Source organism: Puntigrus tetrazona, chromosome 1 (assembly GCF_018831695.1).
Source record: "Puntigrus tetrazona isolate hp1 chromosome 1, ASM1883169v1, whole genome shotgun sequence".
Taxonomy (NCBI): domain Eukaryota; kingdom Metazoa; phylum Chordata; class Actinopteri; order Cypriniformes; family Cyprinidae; genus Puntigrus; species Puntigrus tetrazona.
The window spans coordinates 28413043-28426862 of record NC_056699.1 but is presented as its reverse complement, the minus strand read 5'-3'; the positions used below and the strand labels follow the sequence as shown (position 1 = coordinate 28426862).

At 39.5% G+C, this 13820-nt stretch overlaps 1 long non-coding RNA gene and 2 pseudogenes across 1 annotated transcript; all 3 read left to right on the top strand.

The window, feature by feature from the left end:
* Positions 1-404: 404 nt before the first annotated feature.
* On the top strand, positions 405-7819 carry LOC122349418 (annotated as a pseudogene).
* A 1507-nt stretch (positions 7820-9326) lies between these two features.
* Positions 9327-11420, top strand: LOC122326209. The gene is made up of 3 exons (XR_006247450.1): positions 9327-9518; positions 10466-10561; positions 10629-11420. It is a non-coding gene; the product is annotated as an uncharacterized LOC122326209 (long non-coding RNA).
* Positions 11421-11979: 559 nt separating this feature from the next.
* Positions 11980-13820, top strand: part of LOC122325756 — a 9678-nt pseudogene continuing 7837 nt past the window's right edge.

The window sequence follows — 13820 nt, the reverse complement described above, 5'->3', positions numbered from 1 at the left end:
CTTCATAGTATCGGTCGATTTATAACGTTCATGTCATCATCATAATTCTGACTTTGCACTTTACATTGCACATTCCAATGATGTTAAGCCTTATCTGATGTAAAAATAATGAGTACTATGTTTAAAAACATGTATTTTTCCCTTTTCTCCTGCAGGCCTCTTTCTGCCTTCATGCAGTGGATGTGCCATTGGATTTAAATTTGTTAGGGAAATGTGTGTTTGGTAATTAAGAATTGTGGCATGATAGTAGAGTCATCGTTATAACCATTAAAATCCTGTATCTATTTTTTTATCTGATGCATCTATCTCTCTCATTTAGATGAGGATGAGTGTGCTGAAACCCTAGTGTGTGGAGATCACTCCGAACTGTGTAAATACAGAGGGAAGTTATTACTGCATCTGTAATGAAGGTCAAAAAGAAGCAACAGGAACATGTGAAGGTATGAGAGAGGATTGTGTTTGCATACTTACTTAGCGTTGTTCATTTTTTCCATTGTAGAAACCATTTTATTAAAAAAAGATTTGAAGGCAATTCATAGCAGTTATGCAATTTGTACTAAAATTATATGGCATGCCAACTGGGCTGTCTTTGTGTCAAATCAGAAATAAACACTGAGTGTTTTGAGAATGAATCTTCCCTGCTCGGCTGACAAGATGTGTGTAAACCCAATTGGTTCCTACAAGTGTATTTATTCATATGGGTACCAGCAGATGGGCAAAGCAGATTAATGAAAGTGAGACCTATAATACTTCTTTCAATAATTGTGCTTAATAATATTGGCTGCCGTCATTAATTCCATTAACAGAGCTGGGTAGCAACTGATTACACATAATCTGTATTCCAACAAATTAAGTAATTGTATAGAGAAAATACTTCAATCAGAATACAGAAAATACATAAACCTTGGGATATAATGTAATTCTTAATTAAATGTGTAATGTTTTTAATAAATGAATGGAATATATATCTTCTAATATATGGTACAGTATTATCCTGCACTTTAATAAACAAAATCAAAACTAGAAACTGAAAGTAATCATAATCAATTATGTTATTAACTACAGTTTATTTCATGTGATTTACTATTAATCTACTCGGTATGTAATCTGCTCCTGTTTTGGCCCCTGCTCATTGGCCCTCCATTTTTCCATATTTGATCATTATAACAATTAAAATGAGTTTAGGATTTAGGGTGACGTACATAAAAAGAAGTTAAACCAATCTACCAAGGGCAGCAAGTAACAGCAACTAGGTTTGGCTTCACTTTCTGCAGCTGCACACACAAATATGTACTGAATAAACAACACACTCAGATCCAAAACAGAAAGAAACATCTGTTTGGCATTATTATTATTAGGATGTTTGTGTGGAAGTATAAATACCAGAGGCTCTGAGTTGATGGGACAGTAGCCTGAACCACTGCGACATCTCCCAGATATTTTTTATATAAACACCACAGCAATGCTTTCAGCTGCATGAAACTCCGTTTATATCTGTGTGTCCACTGCAGACATGGACGAGTGTTTTGTCCTCGGTGTGTGGAGTTCACAGCAGCTGCTTTAACACCCTCGGCAGTTTCTCTTCTGCGATTGTTCTCCAGGGTTTCGTAGACACAAGAAGAGAGCACCAGCGGCCCCTGTGTAGGTGAGGGCCACGCATCCTGATCTCAGCGTCAGTCACGTTAAATGTGTGTCTTGGATTATATGAAATCTTAAATCAATAGAGGCTGTTTTCCCCATCTTCTCTCTCTCAGACATCAATGAGTGTGAAGATGATCCAGATGTTTGTGGCTCCAATGCAGACTGCTACAATCATTTCGGCAGCTACATCTGCAAATGTCACCAGGGTTACAGTAACTATGGCAACAACCAGTCCAAATGCATTGGTGAGAATTACTACCTTCATTTTAAATGCACTGATGCACGGCTAGGTTGTTTCATTGCTTATGTGGCAGAATCTTAGTTAATCAGTGCTTTGTCTCTTACTTCATGGTTGTGCACAGAAATGGGATTGTGATCAGTTCGAACTAGATTCAGAGTCAGGTGGAGACCACACTCCAGAGAAAGTAAAATGAATGCTTCTCATTTTGGTTATTATTGTTAGATATACTGTCAACGCTGATTTGTATGTTTCTTCTTCTAGTTGAAGCATTTGATGTCACTGTTGAAAGAACAGCTGTAAGTCTCTTGATTGATCCAAACGGAGAACATTTCACTGGAGAGAAACTGTTGGAGGTTAAAACACACAGTACAGTATATATTCACAAGCATTCACCCAGTGCTGAAGGAACATCTCTGGTTTATTCCACAGATTTAGGCAGTTCCTCCGACGCAGCTGCTGTCGGATGGAAACATCGCTGATGGGAAGATGTTGAGTCACTTTCTGGACACGGTGGAGAACAGTAGTGCGCCTGATCGACCTCAGCTGAGAGAACCTGTGACCAGGATGGAGACGCACAACACCTGTGAGAAACCCGGTTCAGATACACTGGTGCAGATATTAAAAACAAGACATTTTTAGTATTAAGATCCATCGAGACTGAAGGGCAGTTGTTCTGTATGATCATGTAGAATCATAGTCGCCGAGGTCGCAGTCATGAAGAGCCAGACTCGCCCAGCGGGCATGTCACTCCTAAGATCAGGCTCCGCCCTCTTCAACACCAGCTGGGAAACGGTTGTAGGGAAATCATATCCAGGTACAAATTCATATTCTTACTTACAAACCATCTGCACTTTCGTGGAGAGATGTAAACGTTGTTTTCTTTCAGGTTTTGCGCTTATGCTCTGGCTGGTCAGTTATAAAGATCTGAACCCACAGCAATCTGCTCCATAACGGCAGAGCAGCAAAGAACCAGACGATGAAGAGAGAAGGCCACTTATCAGCTCAACTCTGAAGGGTGGACGGCTGTCGCCAGTAAAACACAGAAACCAAACATCTGTCAGAGCCGGTGACGCTGCCTTTACACACGTGGAGGTGAAGATACGACATATCAGCCAGTCATTAATGAAAAACTACAATGAAAAAGTGTTCTCCTGTTTGAAAAACTGGATTATAGCTGCTTGATTAGCTATCATGTTCCAAAAAACCAGCTTGAACACCTTATGATGGTACTAACATCTGGTTGCTGCTCAGTTTGAGATCGACTAAATGCATTTTAGACCTGTAGAAAACCATCTACCATGTTCCAGACTTTATCCAGCAGGATTTTAATGAGATTGTTTCCTGGCGTACTCAAAATGTTTTTACAAATTAGAATTTTAAATATTCGGAAGAAATGAGCGGAAGAAAAGAAGAAGAAGAATAATTTTAAATATGAAATATCACTAGAAACGATACAATATCGAAAAATATGCGCTTCATGTAATTTATGCTAATGTATTTTTTACATGGAAGCAAAGCATCATCAGAGAGACTGGTTCATTTACTGCTCGGAGCAGCATTAACCTAGTTCTTTTCCCTTTGTGTTAGTTCCTGACCTTTTATGAACTTTTGAGACGGGTGTTCACATGTTCATAATTTCCTAAACTCTTTCCTAGACTCTTGTTCTGTCTTGTTCAGGATAGGCGTGGAGACTAGGGGCGTGGCTTATGCCTGTGTGTACTGGAATGAGTCTGAGGGGCGTGGTCTAATGAGGGCTGTGTGAGGGCGAGTCTAGTTTCAGCACTCACACAGTGTGCTCCTGCTCATCTCAGCAGTTTTGGTTGTGCTGATGGCTCTCTATCCTCTCCAGGTACATCCGTGGAGCCAGATTTTGCATATTTTAAGATTGCAGATTAAATAATGATATTCATCCCTCCATATCTGTTTTTTTCTTCCTCTCCTCCAGGACTCGCTTTGAGTTGGTGTTGATCACTTTCGTGTGGGTTTAGTTCTGTCTCTGGTCTGTTTGTTTCTCTGTATCTTGACGCCCAGTTCTGCCGCTCCATCCAAGGAACCCGACCAGCATCCACCTCCATCTGAGCATCTGTCTCTTCATCGCAGACTCGCCTTCCTCTGTGGGATCTCCAGCACTCACGATCAGGTGTGTTTATGAGAAAAAGCCCCAGCTAATGAGGAACATTCTCAGAACTATTTGTTGAACGTTATCTGCTCTGGATTTATGTTTTCACAACATAAGAACAAATTAATAATAGTTTTTCCTGAAACATTTGTAGGTGGACGTTGCTACACATTTTAGAACTTTCAGAAGACATTCAAAAGTAGCATTCCTGTAATGTTTGCTAAATTATAAAAATGGAATGTTAATATTTGCATAACCAAGAACAAACATTCTTAAGCGGGCCATATGAAGTTGCTAAAAATAATTAATAAAACACATTATTTTTCACAGACTGTACATTTTTATTTCTCCTCTAAGCCTTGCCTTTCAAAACGGATCGATTTGTACAAAGCTTATCGTTCTAAAAAAGCAAGGTGTGCTCTGATTGGCCGAATACCTCAAGCATTTGGGAGAAACATTACGCCCTTTACCAAAATGTGATGCTTGTCCCGGTGTTATGACACCAAAACAATACAACATTACAAACGAGGCATTTGTTGCATCCAGTGAAGACATAATTACTGATTATCATGACTTATACTGTCTTTATCACGCGTCAAATAACAATGGCACTACCCTTGACTAGTAAGTAGCAGGTTCTTTTAATAAGAAAACGTAACTTAAAGGTTGTGAGTCAGAAGCTCCAGACTGTTCTTGATTCACTTTATAGTCTCTGTTCACAGTCAGCATGGACCGCTCTGTCAGCTTCAGGAATCAGTTCTCTGTAAATGTGCTGAACACACTCTAATATTTGTGTTCAACTGTGCTGGAGTTGAAGTAGTTTCACATCAGCTCTGCGTCTCTCTCAGGTAGGGTGTGGGATTGTGGCCGGTCTGCTTCATTTCTTCTTCTTGTCTGCGTTCTGCTGGATGCTGCTGGAGGGGGTTCAGCTCTACAGGATGGTTGTGCTGGTGTTTCACACCACATTAAAACATCTCTACTTGTGTTTGGTGGGATACGGAGTCCCTCTCGTCATCGTCATCATCTCTGCCATCTCCTCCAAAGGGATACGGCACCGATAGACAGTGAGTGTTTAATTATAATAGCATATAAAAAAGGACCATCCATAAAAGCAAGGTATGTATTGAACTGTGGTCTAACTGTATGCTGTTGCATCCCTACGGTTTGCTCTTAAATGCTGTGTAATGGAAAATCACAAGATGAGTGCAAACCTATGAAAAATATTTCACTTCAAATATTTATATTTACACTGATGGTCCTCAAGGAGCTGCTTGAGGCTGTACATCCAGATGAAACCATCACAGAGGCGTTCCAGTCACCATGTTTTTAATCATATCCCTCGATGTCTGCAGTGACTGTAAACAACAGAACAGGAGCAAGATCTTATCAAGATTCATCTGTTATAAAATCAGACTAGCAATCTGACTGAGCTTTCCGTGGAAGAGTAGAAAAGTCAGGGCATTACGGTTATTATTACATTAATCTAAAACCTTAAATTATATTCTTAATATGACAAAAAATAAGTGAATGAAATAATATATAAGAAATTTAAACTAATTCTAAAACCAATAGAAGTATTAATAGAAATTAGTACTGTGTCAGTTTTTGTTAACATAATGTGTGTGTGTGTTGTGTATATTTATTAAACACATACAGGGTCTGTTTGAAAATATTTATTTCATATATAAACATGTTTTTCTTGTTTTCTCTTAAATATATTCAAGCACGTGTGTTTTATATTATATAGAGAGTCAAGCACAGATACAATTGTGTAACAAAAACTGTGGAAATACTTAGTAATAGATTAATTAAAAGATAGTAAAACTTTAAAAATAACTTACTTAAAATACTTGAAGTTTCAATTGGAGATTAATTAAAACTAATTAGTAATAAACTATAGTCAAAATATAAAAGGAGGAATACAATAAATGTATTAAAACTTTACAATGAAAATTGATAAACAAATTGTAAAATATTAATCAAACTTTAATAATGTATTGTACACTAAATGGATGAGCTAGTCTCAAGATGGAGAGGACTCAAGCTGTGTTTCTGCTTAGTAGAAAGCTATGACTGGTAAAAAAATGATTAGACAAATTGACTGGTGGTTTAAAAAGTTAAATTCAATCCATATGTGTGTTGTTTAGCTGCTGGCTCTCTCTCGATGGTTACTTCATCTTGAGTTTCTTCGTGCTTCCATCTGCATCGTCATGATCCTCAATTGTTTTTCTTCATCATCACTGTCTGGAAACTGGCTCAGAAGTTCTCAGCCTCAATCCAGACCTCTCCAATCTCAACAAGATCAGGTCTGGGTGTGTTTTGATCCCACAATAGATTCAGTCACACTTGACTTTTCTTTCCTGATGAGTTATATCTGGTGTGTAGGAGTTTCACGGTGACTGCCGTGGCTCAGCTGTGTGTCCGGAGGAACGTGGATCTTGGCTTCTTCCTCTTCCAGGAGAAAGGGACTGAAGTCATGCTGTACCTCTTCACGATTTTAAACAGCCTGCAGGGGGCGTTCATCTTCATCATGCACTGTCTCCTCTCCAAACCGGTACCTGAAACACCACGCCACTCAGAGACTTTCTCCCTGAATGTTTGCTAACAGTGGTTTGTTTAAGATCTAGCATCTCACAGGATTTCAGTGGTTTAAAGTAATAGGTCACTTAATTCAAATTCAGATATTATTTAGTCACACTTTTTCGACCCCAAAGGGAAATTTGCTAAATCTCTCACTTGTACCTGAAAGCCAGTGGAGCTTTAAACTTCCCTATTATGGGTTATGAAAGGTTGATGTTTTGGTTTTGGGAGTCCCAAACAACAGGGAGACATACATGCAAGGTCAAAAAAACACCTTGTCTTATTATTTTTCAACGACTCCCCAAGCGATTAGTTCCTCGTTTCATTTTGTCCAAACTCCAGAGATTGGTCGTTTTCATTTAAAGCAGCATTTATGAGCTTTTAACGGTCCAAAATTGACACCTTGTGGCAAATAACGAATCTGCTTTTTCAATCGACAAAGCGTTAAAAGACCAACAGTTTGGGACTCCTTAAAAATGGCTCGCTTCAGAGATGCAGAGTTAACTCTTTCTTTTGAGAGACAATGACTTCATACACGTGCACTTTCAGATTTGACACTTCCCAGGATATCTTCGTTCACTTCAAAGATCGTTTTCAAAAATCCATATTAGAGGCACTTTAAGTGTGCAGAAGTAATCCCATGTGATTCATGCCACATATACCAAGCGATCTGAATGAGTGGCTGGCGATATTTGCCGTTTTTAAATTATCGGCGTTTTCAACCCGATTCCTGTTTTGCCGATAAGTGTGTCAAGCAGCTTTTATTTAGACGGCGACAGGACATTTAGTTTTCCTCTTTGAGTGTGTCCTAAAAGCTGATGAGGAGGGGATCTTTTTCTTAGTCTACGCAGCATACACAGGTAAAGTCTCCACTGGGAATCAACCATCAAAAATCCAGGGTCTGAATGCATGTCATAAAATTGACCAGAAACACCTAGAATTGAATGTTGTGTGTCGCCCCCTTCAGGTCAGAGCAGCGTATTACAGTCTGTTTGTCCGAATGTGTCCACACAAGAAGAAAATGGAGTACAGCACCAGCAACAGTCAGGTGTGTGTGTGTGTGTGTGTGTGTGTGTGTGTTTTTGTACATTAAAGCAGTGTTTTCATCTTCATTCTTCCTTTGACTTTTACAGAAACCTCTCGGAGCGAGGACAGCACAGGAGAGTCACACATATAAACACTCATCACACATCAACACTTGAACGCTTTCTGTGAAAAAGAAGACTTCAGTTTAACAAGGGCTCAAATCAATTTGTCCTCCTCCTTCCTGTCCAATCAGAAGATCTGAAAAGCGCTGTCTTAGTAAGAGTACTGATATGAAATCATTATACAGAATCATGTGCTTGTCATCTGAACACGCCACTAAATGAACCGAATGATGAGTGTGCTTTGGTTTTTCCTTGTATGTTTTGTACATTTTAGATTACGCAAAAAGGCAGCTTCTTAAAAATGATGTTTTATCGTGTATCTTTGTTTGATTATATCATAAAACTGTAAAAAAATAAAAATAAAAGAAATGATTAAAATTGTAGTTCCAACCGTTAAGAGCTGATGGCTTTAAAAGTACATAAATGATCTTCAGAAAGATTGTTGTTTTAAAACTTAATGAAAGATGTATTATGTATTATGATGTATTGAATTATTAAGGTCTGTATTGTTATGTTTATGTGATTTAAAGATTTATTTTTATGAACTGTTGCATTCATTCGTTCTTGTTCTCTTGATTTCCTCACACTGAGCAGGAGAAAACTGAATGGAAACTTCTGGAACGAGTCAAACATTCAGGAGAGATGGAAAAAAAGAAATCGACAGAATTAATGTATAGCTTTGATTGGAAATATGAAATATTACAGAAATCACAATCTGTTTTGTAATATGGAGCTGAAATGCACTTCTCTGGATGAGTAGATCTTTTCACTTTCATCAGAAGATGTTAGTTAAGTGCCTTCAGCTGATTATTTTGTGTTGCGTCTCCTCCTTCAGGTCGGGAAGAGAAACTACCACATATTTAAAAGAAGTCATAAAGAGTTTCAAAACCAACGAGATATTCTTTATAACACTTACGACTTGTGGCTCAAACACGCCGCCACTTTTCTCCGTCACAGAGTGGGTTTATTTGCATAACTCCGCCCACATGTTTACTCAAAGAAAGAAGGCGGAGCTATTCTGTCTGCGGGCGCCATGTTCTGGAGACGCGCTGCGTTTACGTGAAAGTGAAACTACTTTGTGTTTCCAAAAGAGGACACGACTAGAAATCAGCGTTAAGTTGTGTTTACAACACTGTTCCAGAAGAGTTCAACACAAATATTAGAGTGTGTAATTATGTCTCCACTGGATGTTATTGTGTTTGTCTCGGTGTTGAATAGTAAAATAGAAATGGGTCGATGTGTGGAAGCCACGCCCCCAACTGGAGATCTCCAGGCTGCAGTTCCACCCTTGACGGGGTTAACTTAAATAGATTAGATATCAGCCACAATTTGCACGTTAAAAATGTTGGAGCAGTAATTAGGCAGATGCACTCACAAATAGCAAATTAACAGCGAATTTAAAATAATACGTGCAATAGGCTACATGTGAGAATATATTAGCACAGACCTGAATTAGTGCCCATCTTTTGTTTATGTTGGGCTTTTCATTTCCTGTTAATCTGTAAGTATTTAACTTTTAATGCCCGCCTAGCTTTTCCTGACCAATTGTAAAGAGCGACCTTCTCAAACTCCCATCTCCTAAACCTATTAAGAAAAAGGTGGACTACGCCAGAAAATAGTTCATCTGTTTGTTTTCTAGTAGGAGGAATAGCAGGACCGTTAGATGCTGCCTTCCAGAAGAAGACCTGGAGAGTTTTAGCACAGACTGCTTTTTATCTTCAAAAAGCATAAGAGGCGCTTCACTAGAAGCCGTTTCCTAAAATGGAGCTGAAGTGGGCGCTTCTTTTTGGTGAGCAGATTTGACCCTGTTCTTACTCCGCTTATCTGTGTGGTGAATGCATCTGTGAAGTATTGAAGGCCATTCCTGGGAATAGAGCCTATGATTCAGAGACTGTAAGGAAATAACTGGGTTTCTGTGTAACAAAGAGAGCTTGAAGCTCGAGCACTTCAGCTGAATACAGGAAAGTCGCCTCATTGCTTTGCGTCGACAACCAATGATGATTAGAAAATGATATGTATATGTAAATACTTATTTCTGCACACTCTTATGAAACTGATTTAATACACACGAGAACAAAGGAAAGAGAAGTGAGTAATATGTCTTTTCATATTAATTTGATGTTGTTATTATTATTTTATATTACACATGTCATGTGTGTCCATCCAAGTCCAAGTTCATTCAGAATTGGAGTCTGAATCCAGGTCCTGAGTTCAAGTGCTACAACTCTGGGTCTTGAAGGATTTAGGTCATTTGAAGTGAAAGTTGCCCCAAAAATGAAAACTAAATAGTTTTGTTGCTCTTTTGTGGAGATATTTTTATGAACAACTTCTCCTTATAATGTCAGCATATAGTGAGCTTGTGAAGCTTCAACAAAATAGGAAAAGAATCACAAAATGATCCCATGAATTTTGTGCATTATATACAATATATACAAAGTAGTGGTTGAGCCATATGTCACCAAGCGCCAAATTAAACAAGAAAAAAACTTATTGGTCGAACCATTGTTAACTTCCATTTATCCATGTTCTTAATTAATGTCTTAACACTTTTAATCAAATTAAAATTATTTTTCCATAATGATTAATTGTACAATTACTTACAATGCACTAAATATATAGTCTACATTTAATTGCAGAAAATGTCATCGAATGCTAATCTGAATGCATACACCTGAAGTTGGCAAGAAAATGATTATTAATTGAAATATCATTTATTTGCATGTCTGCCTCCTTCAGGTCAGGATGGATTATTACAGTCTGTTTGCCCGAATGTGCCCACGTGAGAAGAAATCTGAGCACACAACCAGTACCAGTCCGACCAGCAGCAGTCGGGTATGTTTTGAAGATTGAAGCAGCATTTGTGGGTTTAGTTTCTTCATTCTTTCTTTGACTTTGACAGAAACCTCTTCGGAGCGACGGCAGCTCGGCAGAGTCTCAGATGTAAAGCAGATCTTAAACTCTTCAACACTATCCACACTGTCCTTTCCGTGTCAAATGAAGACTTTTCACAAGCTTTAATTCAACATTTACATATGCATCATCTATCACTGGAGACGGAGATATAGGCTTGACTTTGGACCCAAGAGAGCTGCTTCTGTTTGACCTTTTTTTAATTACGCCAAAGGAAACATTTATATTTTGTTGAGATTAGTTTGACTGTCAATTAATTATTTTTAACCATGTCAAAACATCCTAATTTTCAGCTCAGGAGTATTTCTGTGTATTTTCACGCGCTTAGCCTTCGTTATACAGGAATGACTGTAACAACCAAAAGTGACATGTCTGTTCACGTTATATTGCGTTACATTGGTGAAGATTATTTTATATGCAATTTTTTGGCGTATATGCATTAAGAATCATCATGCCATTCAAGCAAATCTGGCTCAAAATTGTATTTATTAATGAACTGTGTGCGTGTTCTCTTTGTGCATATCGTCACTGTATTAGATGAGGAAACTGTTAAGAGCAGGAAGTGCTGGAAAGTGGACATGTTGAGTCACACGGAGCAGGAGCAGACACATGAAGAGGAAACTCAATGGAAAATAAACATTTCACAACAAATGCAAATGAGACGGACAGAGCGCCTCTGAATAAGCTCTGAGGAGTGATTGGAATACAAATCTAATTTGGGTTGGTTTCCTAATAATGGAAATATCTCTCTGAAAGGACAAAAGGCTCTTTGGCGTGTTGTGCCTCCTCATCAGACAGGACAGAGTACTGCTAGAACATCAAAGAGAACTAAAGAAATAGTCCAATAACACTCAAAACTGGTTTCCATTACTCTATAGACTGACTGCTTTACTGCACATCTCACAATAAATGATTGAAAACTAAGAATCTCTGGAATTAAAAATAGCCGTACTGGACTTAGAACATGTTTATACAGTCCTTCAATGTTCTTGAAAGATAGGGCTTCATTGCAGCGTCGAAGAGGGTGTGAATATATTTCAGTAATATTGCCTAATCAAAAGCTGGAAACTATTCAGTCAATGAGACTGTTTCCCAGATTGAAGTCGTTGCGTGGTGTCTCGTAGTTTCTCTGAAGCTCGAGTTCTGACAGGACCCCAGAACAAGCCAGTCCGGACACGCAGAACCAGGAGAACCTGCAGACGCGTCTCTGACAGCCGCGTCCTCCAATCGGAGCGCCACGCGTCAGCGCGTCCTCCAATCGGAGCGGAGCGGGCGGGGCTTCAGGCCGAGGTGAGAGTCGGCGAGAATCAATAAATCGCGTCGCGTTCCTCGGCAGCTCTCGTCAGGTCTGTGAAGGGCCAGCTTTCAGCGTTTCTCTGGGATTATTCTGTTATCAAAGGATTGAACGGGCTCCTCGAGAGACGCGCAGGCAAGTGCGTTTCACCAAGTACCTGCTGTCGACATACTTTTCTTCTTCTTATTTCTATATGCACACGTGTAATGCTAGTTTAAGTGTATATAATATATCTGGTCAGTTCTTTGATCATTTTTTGGGGGGTGACACACACTTTCCCCATCCATTGAGCTTCAAAGAATAGATTGAACAGATTACACACTTTTTAAATACTAAAGTGCTAAAAAGTGTGTCGTTTTAATTTTAACTTCTATAAAGTAACTTGTTTCATGCATTTATAAACTCCACCTAGCATCTTTATAGTGTATAATATAATTCTTTTCATAATTCATAATTATAGAATATAATTTTTTTATTAAAACGAGATGTGATGATAGTGAGACCGATATAAGATCTGAAATGTCATTCATTTAATTTTTTTTTATTCTATTGTCAAAACCATTATTTTTCAGAAATAATCCATATTTTCTTAGGGCCAAGGCTCATCCAGCTTCTTCTCCTCCCAAAAACGTGGTTTCCATCACACATTATTATTATTTCGATAGCTGCTGAAGAATAACCCAGAACTGTATTTCAAGGTAGTTTCTTAATAACCGCTATCAGATTACAATGCCACCGTTTCCTCTAACCTTTGAAGGTACAGAAGTCCTCAACCATGAGCTCAAATGCATGTGATTAAACTGCTCGGTTTCTCCTCCAGGATGAGAGCTGGAGACGGGTTTGCTGCGCCGGTGGCGGTCATCTCCAGCGGGGTTACTGAGCGTCCTGGGCCTCCCGTGGTTTCTGGACTCTGTCGGCTCTTCTAGGAGTGTATCTATGCTCTGGAGGATGGAGGTTTCTCTATGTGGCGGCTTACACCTTCAAGAGAGACCTTGTGTGAGTATAACCCAGTGGTTTTCAGTCTCTTTTCTGACGCGCTCTTCTGAGTTCAGGTGAGTCTAAGAGCCTAGGAAGAGTCTAGGAAGAGCTGTGGGTCTCCAGAAACAAGCCTGAAAACGTCTCTCAGCTGATTGAGTCAACTGTAGAGTGAAGTGTCTGAGGGAGGGCTGTCAAAAAGAGAGTTTCAAATATTCATCCGATCACCCAGAACGCATATCAATCGCATCCTCTAGAGGAACATATATTGCGTCTCGCACGAGAGAGGCACAAAAAAGTCCATCTTCTGGAAACGTTTTTTCTGCTTGTCTTTAAATGAAAAAAGTAGGCTACTCTTTGTTATTGGTTTTCGGCGCGTTTATGCACATTTATGCGATGCTTGTCGTTTCGAATTTTTTACGTTTCAATGTAATTATTGAAACATCATGCACTTTATATAAAGTTATCTTCGTTTGTTTCGTTCATTAGTATGATAATAGTACGCTCTTGTGGCCTTACAGAAGAAAGCCTAAAGCCTTTTCGGCCTTTTAGATGCATTTTTAGAATTATAATTTAAATTGAGCTTTTCAGACAGTTTGACAGCGCTAGTACGGTGTAGAGGAGTCTGACACGGACAGAAGCGCTGTTAAATCAAACGTCTGGTTCTGCGTGTGGCAGAGGTCTGCAGGTGCTGCTGCGGGTCAAGTTCTCCATGCGCCGCTTCATCCGCTCACGCAGCACCGTGCCGTCTATATTCGCCCAGCGGGTGGCGCTGCACCCGGACAAGGCGGCGCTGGTGGAGGAGTCGACGGGCGAGTGTGGAGCTTCTCGGGCTGGACCGGCGCTCGAACGCCGTGGGCGCAGTGGGCCTCGGCGCGGGGCTGGAGCTCAGGAGGCGTGGTGGCCGTCTTC